At 38.1% G+C, this 16,081-nt stretch overlaps 1 long non-coding RNA gene across 2 annotated transcripts; it reads left to right on the top strand.

Moving 5' to 3' along the window:
- The first annotated feature begins 3,408 nt into the window (after nt 1-3,408).
- On the top strand, nt 3,409-10,430 carry LOC139361051 (uncharacterized). Of its 2 annotated transcripts, none has more exons than XR_011618622.1 (3): nt 3,409-3,478; nt 7,973-8,047; nt 10,173-10,430. It is a non-coding gene; the product is annotated as an uncharacterized lncRNA (long non-coding RNA). The 2 variants fall into 2 exon arrangements; XR_011618621.1 differs by lacking the exon at nt 3,409-3,478 and adding an exon at nt 3,641-3,795.
- Nucleotides 10,431-16,081: the final 5,651 nt, after the last annotated feature.

Raw genomic sequence — 16,081 nt, 5'->3', positions numbered from 1 at the left:
AGGTGTAAGGAAGGGGTCAAGTTTTGGTTTTCTGTATATGGCAAGCCAGTTTTCCCAGCATCATTTACTGAATAGGAGATCCCTTCTCCCTTGCTTGTTTTTGTCAAGTTTGTCAAAGATCAGGTGGACATAGATGTGTGGTGTTATTTCTGAGGTCTTTGTTCTACTCCATTGGTCTATATGTCTGTTTTGGCAGCAGTAGCCTGCTGTTTTGGTACCGTAGCCTTCTAGTACAGTTTGAAGTTAGCATAATGCCTCCAGCTTTGTTATTTTTGTTTATCATTGTCTTGGCTATATAGGGTATTCTTTGATTCCATATGACATTTAAAATAGTTCTTTCTAATTCTGTGAAAAATGTCAACGGTATTTTGATGGGTATAGCATTGAATCTATAATGTTTGGGCAGTATGGCCATTTTCACAATATTGATTCTTCCTATTCATGAGGATGGAATGTTTTCCAATTAAATCTGTGTCCTCTCTTATTACCTTGAGCAGTGGTTTGCAGTTGTCCTTGAAGAGGTCCTTCACATCCCTTGTACTCCTAGTTGTATTCCTAGGTATTTTACTCTCTTTGTAGCAATTGTGAATGGGAGTTCATTCTTGATTTGGCTCTCTGCTTGAGTATTGTTGGTGTAATGGAATGCTTGTGATTTTTGCACAATGATTTTGTATCTTGAGACCTTGGTGAAGTTGCTTATCAGTTCAAGAAGTTTTTCAGTTGAGATGATGGGGTTTTCTAAATATGAAGTCGTGTCATCTGCAAACAGAGGCAAGTTGACTTTCTCTCTTCCTATTTGAATACCCTTTATTTCTTTCTATTGCCTGATTGCCCTGGCGAGAACTTCCAACACTATATTGAATAGAAGTGGTTACAGAGGGCTTCCTTGTCTTGTACCAGTTTTCAAATGGAATGCTTCCAGCTTTTGCCTATTCTTTATGATATTGGCTGTATGAAATAGCTCTTATTATTTTAAGGTATGTTCCATCAATCCCTAGTTTATTGAGAGTTTTTAACAGGAAGGGATGTTGAATTTTATCAGAGGCATTTTTGCATGTATCAAAATAATTGTCTGGTGTTTGCCTTTGGTTCTGTTTATGTGATCAATAACATTTAATGATTTGTGTATGTTGAATCAGCCTTTCATCCCAAAGATACAGCCCACTTGAACATGGTGGATAAGCTTTTTGATGTGCTGCTGGATTCGGTTTGCCAGTATTTTATTGAGAACTTTTGCATCGATGTTCATCAGGGATAATGGCCTGAATCGAGCAGGGGTGTGTGTGTGTGTGTGTGTGTGTGTGTGTGTGTTTACCTCGGTTTGCCAGTAGGTTGATGTGTGTGTGTGACGTGTGTGTGTGTGTGTGAATGTGTGATAGAGAGCCAAATTAGGGCAGAGGAGGCTCCCCGGCCTGCCATGACATTGAATGTTCTGAATTCAAGATGCTCCAATGGACTGTGTCAGTTGGCCTTCAGCCAGGAGGTGGTGCTTGAAAAAGACTGGCAGCTGTGGTGGTAGTGGTGAGATTTGGACTTGCCTTATGTTACCCATGGGAGGTACTCTGGTGTCTCAGGGAACGGGTAGAGCCAAAGGGCTTCTAAAAGTTTCTTCTGTTATTTGTGTTAATCTACCAGGGTAGGTGGTTGAGCAAAACCAGGTGGGAACTAGGTCAGGTAAAGTGATGCTCTGGCTCTCTACATGTGGGACAAGCAGTGGCTCCAGTGGGAATTGGAAGGCAGTTCTTGGGCCACTGGGGTAATTTTCCAGAGAGAAGTGAAGCTGCCTCTGCCTCTGTACAAGGAGAGTCCATATGAAGAGTGGGGAGTAGCAGCTTGGCAGTAAGCCCCATCCAGCTCCCACACCCTTGGCAAGGCAGGTCTCACACCCACAGTGTTCCACTGGGAGTAGCTAGCTAAGTTTCAAGAAGTCTGAACTCAGAGCTCAAAACTGACCCATACCATAAGCCTCTCCTATTGAGACAGCAACTGCAGCTTTCAGGCCACATCCCTCCTGATCCACCTGCAGAGCAGGGGCATCCAGCTCCTGTGCTGGCTGCTGCATCACACGTCCCACTCACCTCTCAGTTCTGGCCTGGGGAGTTTGTCCCCTCACAAGATTATATCAAACATTTCAGTTGGAAGGTTCTCTCAACCTGTGACCACCATTTGAGTTAGCTGGCAGACTTCTGGGAGGTCCTCTCTGAGGTAGAATCGGAAATGGCTTCCCTCCATCCTGCCAGAAACTGGGAACGTGCTGGAGACTCAAAGCACATCCCAATGCCACTCCTCATATACTCATCACCCTTCACTAAATCAACTCCAGCTCTGAGTAGGATTAAGGCCTTCCCCTATGGCCTAGATTGATAGGTTTCCCAATGGAAGTGTATATCTTACAGTCAGTTTATCCCCCTCTCACACCCTGGAAACTCAAAATTTTCTGCCTAGCTTATGGCGTAACCTGCATCCTGCTGCTTCTTTCAAATGGTCTGTGGCTTATTTCAATTTTCCTATTAAGTTCCTGTGTTGCTTCTTGAAAGAAAGTTCAGTGTGAATCTCTACACACCACTTTGTCTTTCCAAGTGCAAGAGGCAGGCTAACAATGCCTTCAATCCACCATCTTGGAAAACAAAAATAACAGTTTTCTCATTTTTAAAGGTTTTGTTAAGATCTGTTAATGACTCACAAAGAAATAGTATTGGGTATATTTGAAATTAGTATTTATTCATTTATGTTGATAAGTGAAAATACAAGATGGTTATCAAGATGGAAGTACTTAATATGTATATTTCAATATTCTTAGATGCAAAGAACTTCACTTTTGATGTATTTTTATTTTACATCAGTTTCATTTCAACTTAGGTTTAAGGGGTTCTTGATAATCTGACATGATAAGTGGTGTTGGAATTGGCACTAAAATCCACCATGCTCTACAGCACTTCATCCTTCTTCGGCAGGCACCAATTTGATCTTCTACTACTTTGCAGACATCTCTTCTGCAAACACCAGACAAATTGAGACAATGACCTTCAGCAGCACCCAAACCACCTCTTACTGCAGGAAAGAAGATCCAGTGAGATCTACATAGTCCACAAATGGAATGTAAATCCATAAACACTCTTAAGTAAGACAATAAATTTAGTATGAGCATTTTTACGTGGGAGCTTTTGAAATGGTTGCTGCTCATATGTCAGAGACACATGCAGATTAAGAAAGGTAGTAGTTCCAATCCTGGTTTGGCACAACAGTCACGGTATTTTCAGTGGGGGAAAAGAGCTGTGGGAGGGGATGGTACATCTTCATCTTTTCCTCTGCGTTTTCTCTCAGAAATGGCTCTTGCTTACCGCAGGGCAAAAATGCCACTGTCTTCTGCCAGAGTGGGTTACTGAGGGCCATGGTGGTTCCACCTTGTGGCTGATACTGATAGTCCCTTTCTGCTTTTTTTCGTTCCTAGCCAAAGAAGATATTTCTGCAGTCTCAGGTATGCTGATTTCAGCAGTTGTTTTTTTCTATATGGCTATTTTTTTTTTCTTTCACTCTCTCTCTCTCTTTTTTTTTCTTTTTTTTCTTTTTTCTTTTTTTTTTTTTTGGCTTCACTGTGTTGCCGTAGCTTCTTAAGTGGTCCCTTGAACCCTCCCAGTGCTATTTTGGTTTGTACTTAGCTATCTATATATTTTTTCTTGGGGGAAGTATAGAGTTAAAGGCTGGTGTATCCTGCTCTTGCTCCCCCAAGTGATTTCATTCCCCCAAGCTAATATTTCAGGCTTTCAATTTATCCGTGCTTTCATCTGTCCAAACGTAAGTGGAAATTACTTTTTCTCTCCACATTTAGATTTGCTCTATCTACTTTAATTGCTAATAGTGTCTTAGTCATAGGATAGATTAGTTAGAAAAAAAGTATATTTTTGACATTATAAATGATCCTTTCAATTTGTGTCTAAAAGTGGAAAATATTAGAAAACTTAACATTTATTATTGTGTCCAGACCAGTATTTCCTCCAGATGACCTTTATTACAACAAAGATAATTTAATGAAGATCTCTCTAATGGTAAAGCTGATGGCTTTGTGCTATTATAATATCCTTAAAATTAAGTGACAGTCTAGTGGAAAGACCAACTAAAGCAAGGGTTAGGAAAAAATCAGTTATTGCCTTCATTTTGGTCTCACTCTGCATTAATAGTTTTCATTGTGTCAAAGATTTATTATTCATTAAGCAAATGTTCATTTAATAGTAAATGGATCCTATTAAAGATGATTTTTAAAATGATAATCACATTACTTTTATTCACATCTGTCTACTGATGCCATTCACAGATGAGAATAGTATAACGTTATTTTATTTTTTTCATTTTGCCACATCTTTATTTACTTAGGTTTATGCTGTATCAAACAATGTATGTGTGGGAGTAATGGGTGATTCAGGAATGCATGAGGGGGAGGTTTAAGCTCTTTAACTTCGAACAATTAAAATTAGCAACATAATATTGAGATACATGCATAACACTCAAGTGGTACTTTCAAAATAGTGTATATTTCCTCTGTTTATTTGTAGCTTTTAAACCCAGCTAGAAGTATTCTATTTCTTTTAGGCACCATAAGTCTGAAAGTCTGTAGTGAAAGCTACAAGTAGTAAACGATGCTAATTCATGTGCTCCCACCTGTGGAAGAATTGAATGTCTTAGATAAAAAAAAGATGGTGCAATTGGTGTACCAAGTATATTAGAATATAATTTGGTGGTGGTTTTTCTGTTTCTGTAGCAGAGTAACATATATAATATATCCAAGTCATCAAGTTATTTAAATATGCCTTTAAACAGGGAGAACTGAAAATAATACTGTGAATCCTGGTAAGCATTTAAAAATAATGAGGAGAATATTGCCTTTACAAAGTCAAAATTTGTCTGAATACAACCCATATAGCAATTTCATAGCAAAACATTCCTTCAATCCTATTAAAGTCAGAAGGAAAAGAAGAATGTCCACTGTCAATGCTGTATTAATATAGTTCTAAAAGTTTTGAACAATGAAACATATTGTAAGAAGAGAAGTCAGAGGAGACTTGAGCCCATTGTTTTTCCTCTCCTTCTATACCTCCCAAAATACCATTGGAATGTTGTAACATTTTGAAGAATCTGTAGTAGTGTCCCAAATCATAGAATACTATGAATGCATCTGAATCTGAGATATCCCCAAAAGATACAAAATAGGTGTGACTAGAATGAAAGAAAGATTTAGGCTTTTGGCCATGACTGCAAGTGAGCTGCTCTCAAGTGACTGCTGCTATAGAACAAATATATAGTAGAGGATCTCTTTGAAACATTTCTATCCCTGAAAATGGTTAGGCAAGTTCTTAAAATATCTCCTCTTTCAAACACAAAAATAGTCTGTGAACTGGAGCTTGAGCAGTGGGCACTTTGTACTGGATAGCTGATGGAGGGGGGTGAGGGTTTCCCAGATCTTCTGGGAAGATCTGCTATGATCAGTAATGCTAATGATGGTACTACTGACTCTTGGGCCATCAGAAATTCCAGTTTGTTAATGCTGAAACTTCTATATTGAGTTAAAGCATTGAGTCAGCTTCACAGAGGAAGTCTGGATAATAGCATTCTCATTTCAGACCATAAAATGATGTCAGGTTAAGGATGAACAATGAGTTCAGTATTAAAAATGATCAGGTAAGCAAGACACCATGAATAAAAGTTAATGAAATGAATAGCATATCTAGACCCTTTAAAACTAAATATATTGAAATCATCAATGTGGAGAAATAATTAAGCAGGTGTGTATCAATTGTTTAAAGAAACAATCTACTATTACAAAGATGTAAAAACAATAGTAAAACAAAATAGATGATAGAAAAAATGGGCAGGTCTGGCTGGGCATGGTGGCTCATGCCTGTAATCCTAGCACTGTGGGAGGCCAAGATGGGTGGATCACGAGGTCAGGAGTTCAAGACCAGAATGCCCAAGATGGTGAAACCTTGTCTCTACTAAAAAATATATATATAAAAATTAGCCGAGCATGGTGGCGGGTGCCTGTATTCCCAGCTACTCAGGAGGCTGAGATAGAAGAATCTCTTGAACCCGGGAGGTGGAGGTTGCAGTGAGCCAAGATCACACCACTGCACTCCAGCCTGGGCAACAGAGCGAGAATCCATCTCCAAAAAAAAAAAAAAAAAAAAAAAAAAAAAAAGGCAGGTCTGAAACAAAAAAATAATTTAAAAATAATGCAGGTTATTAATGATATATTAGACACAGGTAAGAGGATAACTAGTGAAGAAAAAATGTTTACATGATATACCCAGAATGTAGCATGGAAACAGAAGGTCTAACATTTATTTAATTCAAATATGGGGGGAGAGAAGTGTAAAAGGATTCACCATTTCAAGAGATTCTCAGAAAGAAATTAAGAAACGGTATAAACCCATTGATTCAAAGAATATATTTCTAACAGATGATATAAAAATCAACTCACTTTAGTTAAATTATAAAACATTAAAACCAAACACCAGACCATACAAACATTGAAAAAAGGATAATTTATAATGAAATAATATTTATCTGATTATGAAAGAAAGAAAGAAAGAAAGAAAGAAAGAAAGAAAGAAAGAAAGAAAGAAAGAAAGAAAGAAAGAAAAAAGCATTAGTGAGGGAGGGCGAGTGAGAGTGAGTGTGTTTGGGCCCCTACTGATGACGCTAAACTATCACAAGCCCACACTCAGCCTTTCAACATTTGCTGGAGATTCACTTGTTCACTCATTCACTAAAAATGAGTAAACTAGTATCAACAAATGTCGAGAGAAAATAACTGTTAATATAGAATTGGGTACTCAGTAATGCTGTCTTTCAAGATCAAAAATAACAATATGAAATTGACAGATAAAAATTAAAATTGTTCACTACCAAAAGATCTGCAGCAAATAAAATTTCAAAGGCTACATATCAGAAAGAAAGAACTTAACCCAAAAGCTGATATTAGAGTCAACTTGGAATTCCATAAATATCACTAAACTGATGATAATAGTAACACTTTCTGACATGTGGGGATTCTGAAAAGAAGTGAACTTTTACTTTTGTTTAGAATTTAGAAAGTTGTAGAAAAATGCTCTTGCCCTGACAAAGAGAATAAGCTGGATAATCTATAGATCATAGATTTCATTTTGAAACACAGAACTGAGGTCTCAAAAAAAGCTAATTATTTTAAATTCAGAGTGATGAAGCCCCGCTGAAAAAAGAACGGATCCACAGATGCTTTGTGCCTAGCTGAGTTGCAGCAGCAGAAGCAGGAGGAAGCTGCCCTTGATGGAGATAGCAAGGAAACAAGTGAATCTCCAGCAAATGTTGAAAGGCTGAGTGTGGGCTTGTGATAGTTTAGCATCATCAGTAGGGGCCCAAACACACTCACTCTCACTCACTTTCCCTCACTAATGCTTCTTTCTTTCTTTCTTTCTTTCTTTCTTTCTTTCTTTCTTTCTTTCTTTCTTTCTTTCTTTCTTTCTTTCTTTCTTTCTTTCTCCTTCTCCTTCCTTCCTTCCTTCCTTCCTTCCTTCCTTCCTTCCTTCCTTCCTTCCTTCCTTCCTTCCTTCCTCCCTTCCTCCTTCCCTCCCTCCCTCTCTTCCTTTCTCTGTCTCTCTCTCTTTCTCTCTCTCTCTCTCTCTCTCTCTCTTTCTTTCTTTGGAGTCTCACTCTGTCACCCAGGCTGGATTGTAATGGCGCGATCTTGTCTCACTGCAACCTCCGCCTCCAGGGTTCAAGCGATTCTCCTGACTCAGCCTCCCAAGTAGCTGGGACTACAGGCGCATGCCACCGTGCCCGGCTCGTTTTTTGTATTTAGTAGAGACGGAGTTTCACCGTGTTAGCCACTGACCTCGTGATCTGCCCACCTCGGCCTCCCAAAGTGCTGGGATTACAAGCGTGAGCCACAGCACCCGACCCCACTAATGGTTTTTTCATGACCTATCTTGTGTGCTCCTAGGTAAGATCGGATGGAGAGCAGAACTACCTGAGACCCTTTTGAGGGACAGGCATGTAGGAACTGCTGCAGTTTGAGGTGAGAGCAAGGTAAAGGTCTTACTGTGAGAATCGGGTAAAATCCTCTGTTACTGGGGAGTGGGTGGGGGAGCTGAGACAATGCCCCCTTCACTCTCTTTTCTCACAGGTGCATAAGCAGAGGGACCTGATGTCTGAAGACAGGGCAAGGCAGGTAGATGAGAGAAGCAGATTCTCTGGTCTTTCACTGAGTGTGAGGCAGCTACTGTCCAAGGCTGGGCAAGGGATGGGAGCCCTGAGAGATTCTTGAGGTGCAGAGATAGAGGCTTGCTGAGGATGAAAGTGTACAGGAGAGCTAAGAGAGGCTCCAGTGCTGACCATGGCATTCTGCAAGAAGAGAAAGTCTGTATGTAGTGGTTTATGAGGGAAAATCATGAGTTCAATTTTGGATATCTATGACTTTTGAAATTCAGTGTCCAAGTAGATATACCAGTTATGCAGTTGGATAATTTATTATAAGCCTGCAGTTCAAAAGGAGGTCCAAAAGGAGAATTTAAGAGGATGAGACTTGCTGAGCCCCTCCAGAGTGTGTGGTGAGGGAGAAGAGAAGAGGATCAGGAACTGAGCTCTGGAGCTCTCCAATAGGAAGTGTGACGGGAAAAGATGAGGAAGAAACAAAGGAAGCCGAAGTGGTAGCTCCAGTGAGATAGGCTGAGAATCAAGTGAATGTGCTGTCCTGGAAGCCAAGTGAAGAAAGTATACTATGAAGAAGGAAGTGATTATTTGTGTCAAATGCTGCTAATCGGCCAATTAAAGTTGTAGTAAAAAATGATCATTGGATCTAGCAATATGGAGATTATTGGTAACTTTGACAAAAGTGGTGTCAATAACATGATCGAAAAAAGGGGAGAGAGCCCAACTGTGATATATTTAAGAGACAATGAGAGGAGAGGAATTGAAGACAGAGAGTATGGACAACTCTTTTAAGATGTTTTGCTGAAAACTAGAGCAAAAAATAGATTGACAGCTGGCATCAGAAGAAAAGCAAGGACATGCTTAACAGCATATTTGTATTCTGATGGTAATAATTTACTAGCATAAAAATTGATGACACAGTCACAATTGATGACACATGATGTAGTGAACTGCAACAGGAAAATCCCCCAGTACACAGCAAAGAGGGAATATAATACACAAATATATTTTTTAAAAAATTATTTGAATCTCTGAAACATGTTTTGACATTAACCTTTCATTCCTGCAATAGTTATTTTAAGCATGTTCTCATTTGTCCAGTGTTGCCAGGTTATTATAAAGTATATTAGACTTTATGAAAAGCGTTTTTTAAAACGTTAGTTTTTTTCTCATTTGTTTCATTAATTTATATTTTGTATTTATAACTTTCCTTTTATCTTCTTTAGGTTTATTATGCTGTTTTTTTCCAAAAGCCCTCAAAATGCATGCTTAGACCATTAAATTTTAGCTGGTTTAGTATTGAAAGTGATGTTACCCATTTCTGTGTGGTTACCTGTAATATACCACGAGCGGCACTTCTTGGTGTCTTTACTTATTATTAATTCACTTGTCTGAAGTTCCTTTAACTCTCCTTTCTAGTCCTAAGTTTCACTTTGCAAATCATTTGTTATTCATAGCCACGTAAAATAGAATTTATTTTGAAAAGTCTCTCATATAATTTTCACTTATTCTAGGATTATAATTTTTCTGTTTGTCTCTTTGAATAAAACTTTCAGATTTCTCAACACTCATTTAGCAGTAGCTCCTATTGATAGAATTCCATCCATCTCTTTTGACCTAGTGAGCAAATATAATAATAAATGCTGCTGAAATTCAATCCTGTCAGATCTAACTGCCTGCATATAAATTTCCAGGTCCCACAAAGGCATCTCATTGAGGTCACGTTCTGTTGTATCCTTACTTTGTATCTTGAGATGCCTTGGTGGGGCATGGAAATTGATATGTAGGCAGTTTGATCTGACAGGATTGAATTTCAGCAGCATCCATTATTATATCCACTCACTAGATCAAAAAACATGGATGGAATCTTATCAACAGGAGCTACTGCTAAATGAGTCTCTTTTCTATTTTTCCCTATTATAATCTTAGTGAATCTGTAAATATTAGGTTCTTGAACCCACAGAACTGATTCTAGGATCTTGTTTGGCCAGGGATATAGCCTTCTAATCTGCAGAACCTTATAGTAATCAGCTACCAACTTACCTGGGGATAAAAGAATTGAAAAAAAAAGGAGAATAAGAAGAAGCAAATGGAGTCTCATGGCTGAAGGGCCAGCATCAATGTGGGTTGAGCCTGGAGTCTCTGGACATGGTAGGTCTGAGCCTTTTTATGATGCTGTCTGAGTCTGTGATTTGTTCTTGGTTGGCAGAGCCTAACGAAAAGAGAATAACTAAATCTTCCACAAGAAACTTCCGGGGACACACAAGTACCTAAATGTGGTGATATCTCAATGGATGAGAAAGCTATTAGGATGGTGAATGCTATTATTTCCAAAAGACTCAGGATGTCTTATTGTCACCTGCTTTCTTTATTATTTTCAACATGCACATGCAATAATCATTGCTCTTACTTTAAGTATAAAGTATTGTTTGCCAGGCAATATAGTAGGAACTGAAGTAAAATTGTTATACAAAAACAGTATGTAATTAATGGATATAGTTTGGCAAATTTGCACATATATATTACTCTTGTTACCACAATGAATATCCAGGTAATAATATACCCATCACCTCCAAATGTTTCCTACATCCCTTTATTGTTGTTGTTGTTGTTGTTGTTGTTGTTGTCAGAATCCCTAAGATCGACCTTCTTAACAAATTGTTAAATACAAAATACCTCAGTAATAACTATAGGTACTATGTTTTAGAGCCTATCTCTGTAATTGACCCATTTTGCATAGCTTTAACCCTTGAACAATAACTCCCCGTACTGCTCTTTCCCACTCAGTAAAATACCAAACTCTTTTAAAGCACATTCTATATAATCCACTTTATGAAGCTTTTTCTAACATTCTTTTGTCTGCTCCCCCTCAGTAAAGGGAAATACTAACATAACAATTACCTATTTTGGATTTTTGTGTCTCTTACATATATTCCTGCATGAACCATTTACCACTTTATCTCCCATTATCTTAATATGAAGTAAAATAAAACTTGAAATGATTTTAAAAATGAAATCACAGAAGGGCTTTGTAAAAGTATGATGTACCATTGCTCATTTGTAAGAATTCAAGTGACATTAGGGGTTTTAAAACATCTTTTGTTTTGATTGGTTCTTTGCTTGTAAACCTTGTGTCTTGCATATTGTGGGCACAGTGTCCTTCCCAGCTATTTGCTTGGGGAAGATCAGTTAGAGCTACAATGAACATCAAAGGCTATCTTGTCTAGTGACTTACCTTACAGATGAGGAAATGAGCTGAGGGAAAGGAAGAAACTTGCCCTAGATCACCCAGTGATCAAGTGAGGAAGGTGATAGGGACAGCACTAACGCTTGGTATTCTCAGCCTCATTCTATTTTCCACTCTTGTCCCTTCTCTGTTTCCTCCTCTCTTCCCCAGCCTTCTAAAGAAAACTTTGCAGTTCTGCTGCAATGTCTACCTAAGGACATCCTGAGGAGACCCCACTTTATCTTAAACTGCTTTTTTAAGCACTGTCCTGCATTTTCTTCTTCAGTCTTGTTGCATCCCATTTTTGGCTATAAGTAATGCTTCTGCTGTGCTGTTCTATCCAATTAGTTTTTTTCTATTTTCATTGATTGAAAATTAAAACAACAAAAAACATGAGTTTATCTAAATTTGGAAGTTTTAAAACTTGATTAAAATTTCCTGGGGATATGGATGTAAGGCATAGATTTTAAAATATTTTTCATTTTCAAAATTAAAAATCAAACCCATATATTTAGCCAGGGTGACTACTTGATAACTACTAATCAGATGGGTCTTCAGTAATGCCACAAGGTTAATACTCTTATAAATCAATTCCCTGGTGTTTTGTGCTACTGAGTTAATACAATTTGATACGGTATCACCTTTAACCAGGCTTTGAGGAGTCACACAAAGGAACAGCACAACAGAACCATAGGGTGGGATGTGTGGGGAAACCGAGATGTAAAACACAGCCTTGACTCTGACATTTACTCCACTGTTGGGAAAAGTACTTCAATTCCCAGGGCCTTAATATTTTCCTGTATAAAACAGGAAAAATAGAGCCATCTTTAAGGTTTTGTCAAATCTTGTTGCTGAGTGATTTTATAGTGTCTGCAGCTATCCTCTCTGCTAATCACAACAAGGTTAACTAACTGTTCTTTTGTTTAGTTAAAGATATTTTTGCATTTGCTTACAAATACTTATTCTCCCCTTCACAAAGAAGGAAACATTTTAAAGATAATTTATAAGATGTTCAGAGTCTCTTACATATCAACTCTTCACATTGTGGTAGAGTAGCTTAACCCCGTTCCTAAGAGTATAGATTCAGATCAGCCTGTATGTAATCAACCCCCAAACCTATGTGGAGTGTGGGATAGATAATATATTTCAAACACATGAAAAGGCACACGCACACACACACACACGCACACACACACACACACGCAGTATTACCAAGGCAGAGGTTCAGGTGAAAATATTGGATAGACAGCTCAAAACTCTTAGTACTAAAATAATCCTAATAATAACTTTCCTTCCAAAATCACCACCGACAATCAGATCTCTTAAAGGTTGGTGTCTTAGGTTTTTGAACTTTGTGTAACTTTTGACTTTCTTATTTGGTTGTATGCTATTGATCTCATAGAAAGAAACTTCTACTTCATCCTATGCCAGTGCTGTGTTGTAGGGGCTTGTGGTCGTTTTTCTGGTCTATAGCAATCCAGGTTACTGGCCTCTGGCTTCTTAGGAGCAAGGCCATCACATGCTTTTGTTCTTTGCTTGCTTCCTTGTAAGGGCCTGACATACAGTGGGTGCTTAACAAATAATTGATCAACTGAAATCATTTTCCACCTCCGTTCTCTCACTTCAACCTCTCCCTTTTACTTCTTCCCGATTAGTTTTCCTACAGCAAAATGGGAATTGTCCAAAAACTGCCCTTCATCTTTACAACTTGAAGGATTCATTACCCTAAGCAGTCCTTCAAAATTGACTATCAGAGACTAGATAAAAAGTCTGGGTTCACCAAGAATAGGCATGTGTGCCATTATATTTTCTGTTGAAAGCTTTGGAAAGTGTCTTTTAGCAAACAACATAAAGCATAGAATTTGACCATTCCTGACAATGTAAAAGGATCATCCACATTCTCACATGTCCATGGCTGCTTTCCCACTCCTTCCCCAACCTTGAAATCCTGAATTCAAAAGAAAACATAAGAAGATAGTATGCCTCATGTAAGGCAACAGGTTGCTTAATCTTTCTTGCCTATACACATTCAAGAGCTCCAGAAAAATTTCTGAGCTACTTAGGATGCCTGATCCTCTTCTTGGGTAAAAGCAATAAGTCCTACATGTAGTCACCAAAACCAAGTCTGTTCAAGGGGTCTTATACCTGTGATTCATGATTGCATGCTAAATGTAGAAGGATATGCTCTGTTGCAGGGCCATGTCTGGTCATTGTTTAAGTTCTACTTTGGAGGACTAGTTGCTGAGAAGGAAGAGGGAATGATAATGTTAGAAATTGGAATAAAACTTAAGGGGAAAAATCAAGTACAAGGGACCAACAGTACTAAGGGGCAATAGGTTGAAGATTTCTTCGATTATTGTAATATTTTCAAGGAGACTCCCATGAATCCTTCCTGGCTGACCCCAACATAGCTTTGGCATAGCCCTTATGCCAAATGTCTTAGGCTAACTAACTTTTCCTAAAGAAAATAGAGGAGTTATGGAGACCAGTATTTAGTAGAATAATGCCTGATTATCTTGCTTTTGAGGTTTAGTAACTGCTAGTAAACTTGCCTAATTAATTCACATTTAGAGGTAGAGTAACGAGGGTTTCAAGCACTTGAAACAACACTGGCTTCATTTCACGTGAGAGTTCTTATGGAGAGCTAATGAACTATGAGGCTGCAGGTCTCTTGGCCAATAAGTCTTCTAGATTTTCTGTGACTCCCTTTTCTGGTCATAGGTGATTTTGATTTTACTTTGAGTATTATAGCACCATAAGATGTCAGACACTCTGCTCTTACCAAGGCTTACACAAAGTTTATCTTGTTATTTGGTAGAGTTTGGCCCATTAAAAAAAAGAGAGTGTGAGAATGATAAAGAGGAGGAGAGCAATCCTCACTGCTGAAGGAAGAAGAAAGCTTGGCTTTATTTCCAGTAGGCAGAAAAAACTTCCCTCTGTAGCTCTCTAGCACCAGTGGAATGTCTTTGTTTGGATAATAAGTGTCCTTCCATACCTCATTAGGCATATTCACAGACAGAGATGTACTATGCACGCAAAATCACCTTCATGGGATGACTGAAAGTCCATGTTTTATTGGACACTAAGTTCATTAGAAAGATGTGGGTGCACAGTTTTGACCAGAAAACCTTGTTAAATGGGAACATATGCTACAAATATTTTGGCAAAAGATTAAAGTTTATGAACAACCAACCAAGCATTTATATTAAGTTACAATTAATTAGGCCATGTTGAGAAACCATTTGGTTTAGTTAATGATAAGACATTTTGTTAGTGAACACTTCCCAGACTTTACTAGCCCTGCTAATCCCTGCTTTGCTCCTGGTCTGAACCCCCACAGTGCCTTGTTTATGGTACAGTGCCTACTGCTTGTATGCTAGATTAGTGAATGTATAGTTGCCTCCTCTACTACTGTGTGAGCTTCTTGTTTGCCAGGACAGGGCTATATTCCTCAGAGCTGAGGAGAGAGTTGAATCATGTGGTCATTTATTCTCAAATCCTCTTCAACAAGTGAAGCGAAACAGGACGGTGCAAGGCCACTGCACATGGAAGCAGGAGGTCTGGATTTGAGTTCTGAATCTCTAGATCTATTACTAACTGGAGGTATGGATACAGTCAGGAAAATATTCTTCCTTGTCTTGATAGCACCTATGTAGGTCCAGATCTGTTGGGATTCTCAATAATTACTGTGCATAAAATCAACTGAAAGTTATTTTGCAATGCAGATTCTTAGCCCCATTCTATGAAGTGGTTACTGTTTATAAATTGATAAATAATTTTTATTAGACAATGTAAATTTCCTTACTTGCACCAGCATACAAAAATATTGAATAATATTAGCAGCAGAATCTTTCAACAAAATAACTATGTATAGCTATGAAACCACTTTGTTTCACTGCTTTTTATTTTCTTTTATTTATCACCATTGTTTTATTTATAAACATTGTTTCTACTCATAAGGAGTATGTATTTTCTACATGTTTATAAAATTAATGCCTGAATGAAGTTGCTTAAACAAGACAGAAGTTGATTTCTTTTTCACTTAAAATTAACCTGTAGTTACACCATTCAGGGTTAGTACAGATACTTTCTAATGTCTTTAGGGATGCAGGTCCCTTCCAGGTATCTGCTCTGCTATACTTTAGAAAATACCCTAGTTTGGCTGCTAAATTCCCACCTACTATTTCTGAATTCTAGACAGCAGGGAGAAAAAAGGCGTGGGAGAAGGGCAAAGGAACATCTACCCTTCCTTTTTAAATTTTTTAACCAACCCCCCTTAAAAACACTTTGTTGAGATATCATTACATTCAAAAAGCTGTACCTATTTAATGTGTATATCTCAGTGAGTTTGAGGATAAGGATACATTGTGAAAGCATCACTACTATCAAGATTGTAAACACAATCATCACCTCCTGAAGTTCTCCCTCCCATTCTAATTATTATTTCTATTAGTAAGAACAATTAACATAAAATTCACCCTCCTATTATATTTTAAGTATGCAACACAGCATTCATGGCTATAAGCACTATGCTGTAGATTAGACCTCCTGAACTTAATGTTTGTATATCTAAAACTTTGTACTATAATCACACCTACTCATTTACCTACACCACAGCTCCTGGCAACCTCCAGTCTACTCTCTGCTTCTGAGTGTATTTGAGATTTCAAATAC

Source organism: Macaca nemestrina (assembly GCF_043159975.1).
Source record: "Macaca nemestrina isolate mMacNem1 chromosome 4 unlocalized genomic scaffold, mMacNem.hap1 SUPER_4_unloc_4, whole genome shotgun sequence".
Classification (NCBI taxonomy): Eukaryota; Metazoa; Chordata; class Mammalia; order Primates; family Cercopithecidae; genus Macaca; species Macaca nemestrina.
Note: the sequence above shows the minus strand (reverse complement) of the source record. Positions and strands in the feature narration are given on the sequence as shown.